This window comes from Gorilla gorilla, chromosome 10, assembly GCF_029281585.2.
Source record: "Gorilla gorilla gorilla isolate KB3781 chromosome 10, NHGRI_mGorGor1-v2.1_pri, whole genome shotgun sequence".
In the NCBI taxonomy this organism is placed as follows: Eukaryota; Metazoa; Chordata; class Mammalia; order Primates; family Hominidae; genus Gorilla; species Gorilla gorilla.
Window position 1 is genome coordinate 108562423 of NC_073234.2, and position 10719 is coordinate 108573141.

Below are 10719 nucleotides of genomic sequence, written 5' to 3' on the forward strand. Positions count from 1 at the left end.
GACGAGGGAATGTCAGGGTACTTAAGCCCCTCTCCGTTTGGGGTGGCCTCTCTGACAGTGGCTGCACCTCCTCTAGAGCTCCAGTTCCCGCTGGGCAGTCCCAGTGCCTCACCTCTGGTGACATCCCCACTTCCTTCTGTCCCTCCAACCTGGAGCAGCAGCTTCCTACTGTTTCTCATCTTTGGATTGTCTTGCATCCTCCATTTGTTTTTTGTGTTCTTGCAACAGACTTATAGTCAGAGCCCCATGTCAGACTTCCTCTGGTGAACTACTAGAGTGGCAGATGCACCGTGCTCCAACAGTCTCATCTGCTAAGTGGAAATAATAATTGTGTCTACCTCATATGGTTTTTGCAAAATTAAATGAGTTAATATATTTAACGTGCTTGGGACAAACCATGGCACACAGAGTGACAGCTATACTGTAACACACAGCCAAGGCACCAAAGTCCCTTTCTAGACCCCAGAGAGGAGATCCCCAAAGCCTTTGAGAATGAATAAGACTCAAGGAGGTGCAGAGAAGATGGAAGGACGTTTGGGCTGTCTTAGTCCCTTTGTGTTGCTATAAAGAAAGACCTGAGGCTGGGTGATTTACAAAGAAAAGAGATTTCTTTGGCTCATGGTTCTTCAGGCTGTACAAGAAGCATGGCGCCAGCATCTGTTTCTGGTGAGGTCTTTAGGCTGCTTCCACTCACGGTGGAAGGTGAAGGGGAGCTGGTGTGTGCAGAGATCACATGGTGAGAGAGGAAGGGAGCAAGCAGAGGAGAAGGAGGAGCCAGACTCTTTTTAACAACCAAATCTTGTGGGACCTAAGAGTAAGAACTCACTGATTACCACAAGAATGGCACCGTGCCATTCGTGAGCCATCTGCCCTCATGACCAAACACCCCCCACGAGACCCCACCTTCAACACTGGGGATCAAATTTCAACATGTGATTTGAAGGAGACAAGTATCCAAACTGTATCATAGGCAAAGGGCTCAGACAACTAAGTGGCCAAGAGGTAAGAGAGAGAAGGGGGCCTTCCGGGAGCCAGGAAAGGGAAGAAACACAGGAAGACGGGGCATGCTGACAGAGCAAGAGGAGGGGATGGAGTCAGGGAGAAGGATGAGGCTGGAGAAAACAGAGCCCAGAGCATACCTTTCTAGGCATATTGGAGTCCAGACTTTGCCCTGACAATGGGGAACCACTGGAGCATTTTACTGAAGTGACACATTTGAATTTATGTTTTAGAGAGGTTTCTTTGGCTGCAGTACGGAAAATAGATGGGGTGGAAAGGAGAGATGAGAGAACAGCAGGAAGAGCTGTTAGGAAGCCATCGTGAGTGCCCAGGCAAGAGATAATAGCTTGGACTACAGTAGTGACCCAGGAGCAAAAAAAAAAAAAAAAAAAAAAGAAAGGCTCAAGTTATTCAGGAGGTAAAAGGAACTGGATTGGCATTGGACTGGATGTGGGAGCCAGGGGAGAAGATGACATCAAAAATGATGCTCCAGTTTTTGACTTGGGTAAATGTACAACAGCAAGCAGCCCAGCCGAGTGATTAGAAGCATGGGCTACAGTTTCAACAGCCTGCATTCAAAGTCTGGCTCTGTCCACAGCTAGCCGTTGAACCTGGGGCAAGGCACCGATTCACTAGGTGCCTCAGAGTATAAGAGAGGGATAATAATTGTATCTTCTGTACAGGGCTCTGGAAAAGGTTAAATGAGGTAAAGTATGTCAAATGCTTGGAACGGAGCCTGGAATATCACAAGCACAGTAAATCTTGGCCACTATTACATAGACAAGATCTCAGGACCAGGCATAGTTTGTGGGGGTGGGAGCATCATGAGCTAGGTTCAAACACACTGATTTTGAGACATCTAGGGAACCACAGAACAAGTTCTGGGCTGGAGATGTAGATTTCATTTGAGAGCTGCCAGTAGTAGAGACGGTAATTGAAGCCATGGGAATGGAGGCGATTGTCCAGGGAGTGTAGGTAAAGTGAGAATAGATAAGTGCCAAAGGGCACAGTCTGGGTATGTCAACATTTAAGTGACAATTTCAGAAAGAGAAGCCAAGGAAGAAACCAGAGAAAAGCAGTTGGAGAAGCAAGAAGGCAACCAGAAGTGGCCCTGGTACAGCTGTGATGGGGAGACAATGACGAAACAGCAGGAACTGGCACTGAGAGTTATCGGTGTAGCTTGGGCTCTCCCCTCATCATCCTCTCCAGCTGGGAGTCATGTGACAGAAGCAAGAAGCCTGTCACAGCGCACATGTAAAAGAGCAAACTCCAGACACCCATGTCTTATCTGTGCTGACCCACAAGCGTGAGGTGGCCCACCTTGGTGACTGGAAATGACACCATCCAATTTTTTCTGGCCACTATGTTGCACCCCTGATTTTTTCCTTCATATGACAGACTTCACAGCAAATACTCCTACTGAGTCCAAACAACCGCTACGATTGAGAACAAGCATGAATCCGCCACCCACCTTCTCCTGGAAATAAGGTGATGTATAGGTTCCTCATCTCCTTTCCAGTGTCCACAAACCCATCTGAGTAATTGCAACTTCAAATTTTTCTTTTCTTTTTTTCTGTTACAGACACTGATTCCAGAAGAGTGTTCCATATGCTATGCTTTTTTTAAATTTATTATTTATTATTTTTATTTTTCTGAGACAGAGTCTCGCTCTGTCAGCCGGGCTGGAGTGCAGTAGCACAATCTCAGCTCGCTGCAACCTCTGCCTCCTGGGTTCAAGCGATTCTCCTGCCTCAGCCTCCTGAGTAGCTGGGATTACAGGCACACACCACCACACCCGGCTAATTTTTGTATTTTTAGTAGAGATGGGGTTTTACCATGTTGCCCAGGCTGGTCTCGAACTCCTGACCTCAAGTGACCTGCCCACCTTGGCCTCCTTAAGTGCTGGGATTACAGGTGTGAGCCACCGCACCTGGCCCATATGCTAAATTTATTAGAACCCCCAAGCCTGGCCAAAGGCCTCACTCCTAAGATTCTGGTGGCGATGCCAGCATACACTAGGCTCAGAGGAGGTCTTCAGATACCAGGAGGATTACTCTAATTCAACGCAGAAATGTTGTGAAACTGCTTTATATTCTGTCTAGCACAAGCAAGTGGGGGTTACTATTTTTGTAATCATTATAAGAGCCTTCAACTATATAATTTTGGGAAGTGGTGATAAAAAACAGAGTACTTCTCCCTTGAATTCTACCAGCCCCAAAGTTTCATTAACATCCAATTAATTTTCTTAGAAAAGTTCAGCATGAAACTCTCTGCAGCACTTTGGCACAGTAGTATCTATGCATTTGGAATGACACAGTAATTTCTTATCCTAGGGAAAAAAAATTACTCTGTCAAAATGAATCTTTTAGCCTAAGATGAACTGGTTCCATTTCTCATTTCTCTTTTCTCAAGGTTATTGGGTTGCTGAACTCCCATGAACCAAAAAGAAAACACTGAATGGTATCCAAACCAGCCTGGAAAGGACAGCGAGAAAAGCCAGAACCAAGGCTGACCAGCCTGAATGCTGGTAAATGTTATCAAGGTAACAACTTCTCATGTATCGGTATGTGACCAATAAAAAGGGAATGTGCTTGATTAGCAAAAAGAATCTCCATGAAAAATAAGGCATATTAGCATGATGACTTTATTATACAGCAATAACATAAATGGCAATCCACTCTCGTAGAATATTTGTGTTGAAATTAGGAAATGGCAGCAGATTCAAACACAAGAGCTAATGGAAGCCCTAAATATAGATGATATTCCATCTGGCTGCCAAGAGCCTGCCTCAGCACATTAACCAGAAGACCAAACCAGAGAAGGGAAATAGCTTTTAAAAGTGCAAAAGAGAAAAGAGATTCACTTAGAATTTTATCTGGTAAAAAAAAACAACTAGTCATAGGATGAGGAGTCATCTGTTTCATGGACTATTTATGACTCAGATGTTAATTCGGATGCTGTCTTTAAATACATGGAGAGAAGAGAGAAATTTTCCCTCTTTTTTAGGCTTGAAAGAGTTTTGTTGAAGCAGGTAGCTCACAGCTGGTAAGTGGCATTCAGTTGTTTAAAATAATTTATATGATTTGGCTTTCATATTTGCTACATTTGCGCAATAAACAGAGCTGCTGTTTTGATTCCTCCAAAACCATTTTAAACTCTAGCACCATGGGGACCATGTACCCTTAGCATTTTGCAAGAGTTATACTTTGCACTAAATGAACAGCAAGCCTGTGTTTACAAAACAAAATTATTTTTTTCCAGTTTCAGTTTTGCTTATTAACAAAGTAGATATTTCTCAAGTCAAAACTTCTCCTTTGTTTATGGTTGGAGATCTTGGCCCTGATGAAAAAACAAAAATCCACTGATGAGTACAGAAAATCACCACCATGCAGACATCTCTCTTTACAACAATCCTGTGGCTCACAGAGCCATCATGATTGCCAATGTCCTCGTAGAAAGTCAACAATAGCTATTTGCAGTTGATTCGGTTCCTCTGTTTAGGAGATTTTTTGTAGCATAAATAGATTACAGTGTTTGCAAAAATGTGCGTTTATGGTTGACCCTTATGCTCCTCAGAATCTGTTTGGAGTACTAAGGCATGCTATCCTGGGTGTGTTGATTTCTCTTTGTGCAAACTCTGCTGAAAACCAAGGGCAATCAACAGGATGAAGAAAGTTTAATTCGGGACCCCGGTTGATAGAGATTACCTCTGGGTCTAAGGTCAGGGAAGCTTTAGTCCCTCCTTGTTAGAATCTCCAGGGAAACCCTAACTCCCAGATATTAATCAGATCTGTAGAACCCTGCTTAAAACCTTCCAGTGGCTCTGAATTACTCTTAAATAAAACTCCTTACCCTAGCTGATAACACAGTATACAATCTGACCTCTGTTCAGACCTTACCAGACCTATTATGCGCTGTTTATCCTGAGGCCTCTCACCTTGACCTGCAGAAGGCTGTCTTCTCCCTTTGTCTTCACATGACCTTTCCTCTGTGTGTAACTGTGTCCTAATCTCTCTCTTCTTAGAAGGACACCAGTCTTACTGGGTGAGGGCCCACCCAGAGGACCTCTTTTTTTGCCTTAATTACCTCCTTAAAGGCCCCATATTCAAAGACAGTCACATTCTGAGGTACTAAGGGTTGGGACGTCAACATATGAATTTTGGGGGGCTATAATTTGCCTATTCTGCACATTTCATATAAATGGAATCGAACAAAATGCGGCCCATTGATTCTGGCTTCTTTCACGTAGCACAACGTTTTCAAGGTTCATCCAAGTGGTAGCAGGTATCAGTGACAGCAGGAGCACTGTCATCTTGGACAAACATCGCCATTTCAAGTTCCGGCTCCTTTTCTAATCTCAGGCATTTCAAGGAAATCACTTCTCTTCTAACAACAAGCAGCCAGAAAGAGCAGACAGTAAAACACAGATAAGACAGCTCAGGCACAGAAGGTGGGGGGAAAGTCTCTTGGGTAACTGCCAAACTTCACACTCATACAATGGGCCCCAGTAAAACAGTGGGCCCTAATAAGCACATTCCTTTCCCTTTAGGTACACTAAGATAGGGAAGCTAAAAGCAGGCTTGGGTATGCCTGCAACTGAAAAAAAAAAAAAAAAAAAGGATAGAAACAAACACAAAAACTCCCTCTCAAATAAGCAAGACAAAGAAACACAGAAATATTCTGAGCCTGTGATAAGCTCTCCTGCCCTAAACCCTTAAATACTCTTAGTCTGTAACAGAGAGTGCCCCTGACCTAATTCAGCCAGAAGCCCCTCTCGGGTTTATTCTCCAAAATAAACCTGTCTTTAACTGTGAAGCCACTTTTCATGTTTCTTTCTTCCTTATTCAACTCTTACTATCAGTACTTTCTTCTTTTTTATGACTGAATAGTATTTCATGGTATGGCTGTATCACATTTTATTTATCCATTCCTCAGCTGACGGAGATTTGGATTGTATCCGCTTTTTGCCTGTTATAAATAATGTTGCTATAAATGTTTGTGTACAAGTTTTTGTATGAACATATGTCTTCAGTTATCGTGAGTATATACCTAGGAGTGGAACATTCTGGGTCATAAACACACATAACTTTGTGTTTCCCTTTTTGAGGACCCACCAAACTACTTTCCCCAGCAGCTGCCAGCTGCATCACTTTACATTCCCACCAGCAATATATGAGGGCAGGGCATGTTTCTAGAGATTACATAATCACAAACGAAGGGCATTGTCCTTTATAGCCTGCTGAAGTTCAAAAGAGAGAGGAAGAGATGTTCAAGTAAGGAAGAGATGTTTTATTAGGAATATGAAGGGTTCACAAAGTCCTGCTTACTCATTTTCAGCCAACTTTGCCATGGCATTATTTAATTAGCATTTTCACCTCATCTTCAATCTTAACATGAATAGCCTGGGTCTCAAGGCCATCTTTTCCCAACCAGTATAAGCACCTTCAAGACAGCATTCAATATGTATCAATTTATTTCCTATTCAGTAAGGAAAATTAGGTCTTGCTTTGCCCACTCAGCTTTGTTCCTGGAAATACACTTTTCAAAAAGTAGAAAGTTCAGTCTTGCTTTAAACCACCAAGCTGCCTGAATGGATTTCATCCATTATTTGGGCTTTATTTTAAACTTTGCTTTTAATAGGCACAGAACCAATGCATATTTTAAACTTTTGACTCAGGCAAATTTTATATGTCCAAAAGACTCTTGGAAGTTAAGCAGACATAAGGGGTACTGTGTGTGTGTGTGTGTGTGTGTATCACAGAATGAGGGGCACATGCTGCCAATTCAGTAATTAATTATCAACTAACAGAAGGCCACTACCTATACTGTCTGTGGCAGCCAGAGCCTCACCACACTGACACCAAGTTGCTGTGCCTCCTTGACAGAAAGTAACACAGATTGCCATCAATGGATAGACAAAAAAACTCTGAATCTATGGTTATATGTGTGCATCTTACAAATGGAGTAATGACAAATAGAAGAAATATATTTACAAATGAAAATGAACCTGCATTTATTTACTTCACTAAAACTGTTTTTTTTTCTTCTCATCAAAGATTTCTCTATTCATGCTACTCAACATCCCAAAAAGAATCAGCATAAGGCCACAAACTCAACAAAATTCCTTCTCCTTTTCATTAAACTCCTGTCCTGACTCCAAGTTCACACCTAAATAAACAGGCAAGCCTGTGCTCTGCACCCTGAGGAACAGTCTCCTAGGCTTTGTCCTTTCAGAGAGCCCATTTCCAAGGACAGGCCATCCATCTACCCAGCTTTTCTCAAGGCCACATAGCTCCTCTCTAAAGACAGCCATCCCCAGTGGTTCAGTTGATCCTGACAGCTGCGCCTACAGAGAAAGAAGGGAAGAGAGATGGGAGAGGAAGATCTCCCAGGAGTCAGGATGCAAGGTGAAGCCAGCTGTTGATCAGCGGTCACTCAGCAGCTAGACCATGCGACACTCTCCTTCTGAAGGCTGTAGGCTGTGAGAGTGTTCTGAGTGGCATTTAAGGATAGCTCCCAGGCAGCGTGCCAGCTTCAGCAGGGCCTCCTATGGTAAGCCCTAAAACGCAGAGGGAAAAGAATAACCAAGTGGAAGTGGATCATCATGCCATCTATCAGAGACAATGCATGTGAGAATGCTGCTACTAAATGAATGAAAAACTCTTTGTAAACTCAAAGTCTGTAGTTCTCAAACTTGAGCATGTATCTTTTTTTTTTTTTAAATTAAAACGCTGATTTACTTGGCCTTATTCTAGAAGTTGGATTCATTTGGTCTGGGGTAGGACCTAGAAATTTGCATTCCTAACATTGCATTTCCCGGAGGATCTGATACTGCGGGTCAGCGGCCACACTTGGAGAACTACTTGCTAAAACACAGGATCCATGTCAGCTGAAGCTATAATGGGCAATCATGAGCCATGCCCAGACTGAGCAGTAAAAGGAAACAATGTTACTGTCTAAAACAAGCAAGAAAATAATAGAATATTTAAAAATAACAGAATATATAATGCTTGAGTTGCCAGTAGCAAAGTGTTATGATTAGGTCCTTGAAGTTGGAAAAAAGCAGAGATTAACTAGACATTTTTGAACAAGCCCTGTCCTCTAATTCAGCAGAAAGGAAGAGACCAAGTCCATCATCCTCTCAGTAAACCATTAGCCCTGGAGCATTGGCTTTCCCTCTTCACAGATGAGGAGTTCCATCTTCTAACTCACACAGAGCAGGGAGAGGATAAGAGCTGAGGAAATGCCATCACCCCTCAGCTGGTCACTGTCTCTACTAGTAGTGCCTCATATGGGTATAAGGCTTTGTGGTTTTGAAAAGCTTTCCAGTGATCAAAACAATGTGACATGGGTGAAAGAATAGACAAATGGACCAACTGAACAGAATAGAGAGCCCAGAAAAAGACCCGCCCAAATTTAGTCAACTGAGCTTTGACAAAGGAGCAAAGGCAATACAGTGGAGAAAGGACAGTCTTTTCAATAAATGGTGCTGGAACAACTGGACATCTGCATGCAGGAAGAAAAAACTAGAATCTAAACCAAGACCTTACATCTCTTTCACAAAAATTACCTCAAAACGGATCAAAGACCTAAAGGTAAAAATGCAAAACTGTAACTGGTGACAGCCAGAAAGAAAAAAATAATAATTGAGTGACTACTAGTGCCAGCTATCGAGTTAAGTACTTTTAATAGTTTATTGCATTGATTCTAAACTCTGTACACAATGTATTATTCCCAAATTGCAAACGATGAATTTTTTGCCAGTGATAAAGTATAATTTCTCTATGTTATTCCCTATAGAATCTGGAGCAGGAGCCTCACTCTCCTATCAAAAGGAGAAGAACCTGAAGAAAACACTTCTCTTCCTTCTCTCTGCCTAGGGGCAGTGATCTTGGATTCAACCACCATCATCCCTTCCAGACACCAGAGGGGGGAGTCCCACAAGGCAGAAGGTGCCCCTGTGACCCATCCACTTCTCTTCCATGTTCTTTACCTCCTTGCTCAGGAAGCCATAAAGTTGAGATGAGTAGGTGAATTTCATTGCAAAGTTTACACAGACTCTGCTGACAGGTTCATGAAAACACTACTGAATATGTTACATACCACCAATGCTCACAGCACATCCTGTGTTGGAAGAGATACTTTTCCATTGCCAGTAACCCTCCCTTTGTCCTAGGAGCTCACTGAACAGCTAAAATCAGGTGATATTTTTATATGGAACGTGCAACGTATTAAGTCCTTTTGCTCAGTGACCCAAAAAGGAACTAAACGGTACCCAGACTAGAAATCAATGTCAAATTATTCAAATAAATTCCACTTAAAGAATGGTGGTTTGGGAAGCGCTCAGTCAGACAGAATTCTCCCAAGATTAGTTTACTGTGAAGTAGACGGGAAGAACGTTTTAACTTTGGTTGGAAATCTGATGACATTACATAGAAGGTGATGAAACATCCTCTAAGAAACCGTTCTGATCCACTGTATGGCACCCCCCTCTCACATTCCCCCATTTTACCCACTAAAGAAGTTCTTTTACAAGAGGCTAAGGAAACCAAGCAATATAAGATCTAATCAAAACTGAGTGCTGGAAATGTGTGGGGAGAAATCCGTAATTAAACTGAGCAATTAACTCCAGAAAGTTAACTGGGGCCAACTCTGACACTACTATAAAGTTATAAAATCTCCAGCATCTCATTTCTTTGTCCCTCTACCCAATTTCCCCTCAAATGTAAGCCTCTCTTTCTCTCTCCTCTCTTCTTCATGTTTAATAAAACTGTTTGCCAGAAAGGAAAGAATCTTAGGTTAGTCATTTACACTTTAGTGTGAATTAAAGCCAGTGTGTCAACTCTCACAGGAATGAGAATTTCAAGCCATACTTCTAATTGTGGAATGGCTGTCATTGAATTCTTTTAAGGGTATTTCATGGAACAACTAAATATAAGGAAGAGGAGAGAAACTGCCCAAGTCTGCCTATGCCTAAAGTCAGCCTTAAGTTCAATCTTGATCGTGACAGCTTTCATCTGCCACTCCCAATTGAAAGTGAATTCAGATTAATTCCTAGATGTTGAATGAGAGTTATAATTTATCCTTTCAGGATCTACTGGTTTTCTTTTCTTTTTTTTTTTTTTTTTTTAGACAGAGTCTTGCTCTTGTTGCCCAGGCTGGAGTGCAATGGCATGATCTTGGCTCACTGCAACCTCCGCCTCCCGAATTCAAGCTATTCTCCTGCCTCAGCCTCCCGAGTAGCTGGCATTACTGGCATGTGCCACCATGCCCGGCTAATTTTGTATTTTTAGTAGAGATGGGGTTTCTCCATGTTGGTCAGGTTGGTCTTGAACTCCCAACCTCAGGTAATCCGCCTGCCTTGGCCTCCCAAAGAGCTGGGATTACAGGCGTGAGCCACCATGCCTGGCTGGTTTTTCTTTCTTTTTTACTTTTATTTTAGGTTGAGGGGTACATGGCAGGTTTGTTATACAGGTAAATGGGGGTTTGTTTACATATATTTTGTCACTCAGGTACTAAGCCTAGTACCCAATAGTTATTTTTTTTCTGATCCTCTCTCTCCTCCCACCCTCCAGCCTCCAAAAGGCCCCGGTGTCTGTTGTTCTCCTCTTTGTGTTCATGTGTTCTCATCATTTAGCTCCCACTTAGAAGTGAAAACAGGTGGTATTTGGTTTTCTGTTCCTGCATTAGTTTTCTAAGGATAATGGCCTGCAGCTCCAT

The 10719-nt window shown here is 42.5% G+C and overlaps 1 long non-coding RNA gene across 3 annotated transcripts; it reads left to right on the top strand.

Moving 5' to 3' along the window:
- Positions 1-816: 816 nt before the first annotated feature.
- LOC109028986 (uncharacterized) lies at positions 817-9324 on the top strand. Of its 3 annotated transcripts, XR_008670209.2 has the most exons (5): positions 817-1002; positions 2044-2487; positions 3412-3541; positions 7056-8594; positions 8800-9324. It is a non-coding gene; the product is annotated as an uncharacterized lncRNA (long non-coding RNA). The 3 variants fall into 3 exon arrangements; XR_008670210.2 differs by lacking the exon at positions 817-1002 and having other exon boundaries at positions 1009-2487; XR_010129385.1 differs by lacking the exons at positions 817-1002; positions 7056-8594 and having other exon boundaries at positions 1009-2487.
- Positions 9325-10719: the final 1395 nt, after the last annotated feature.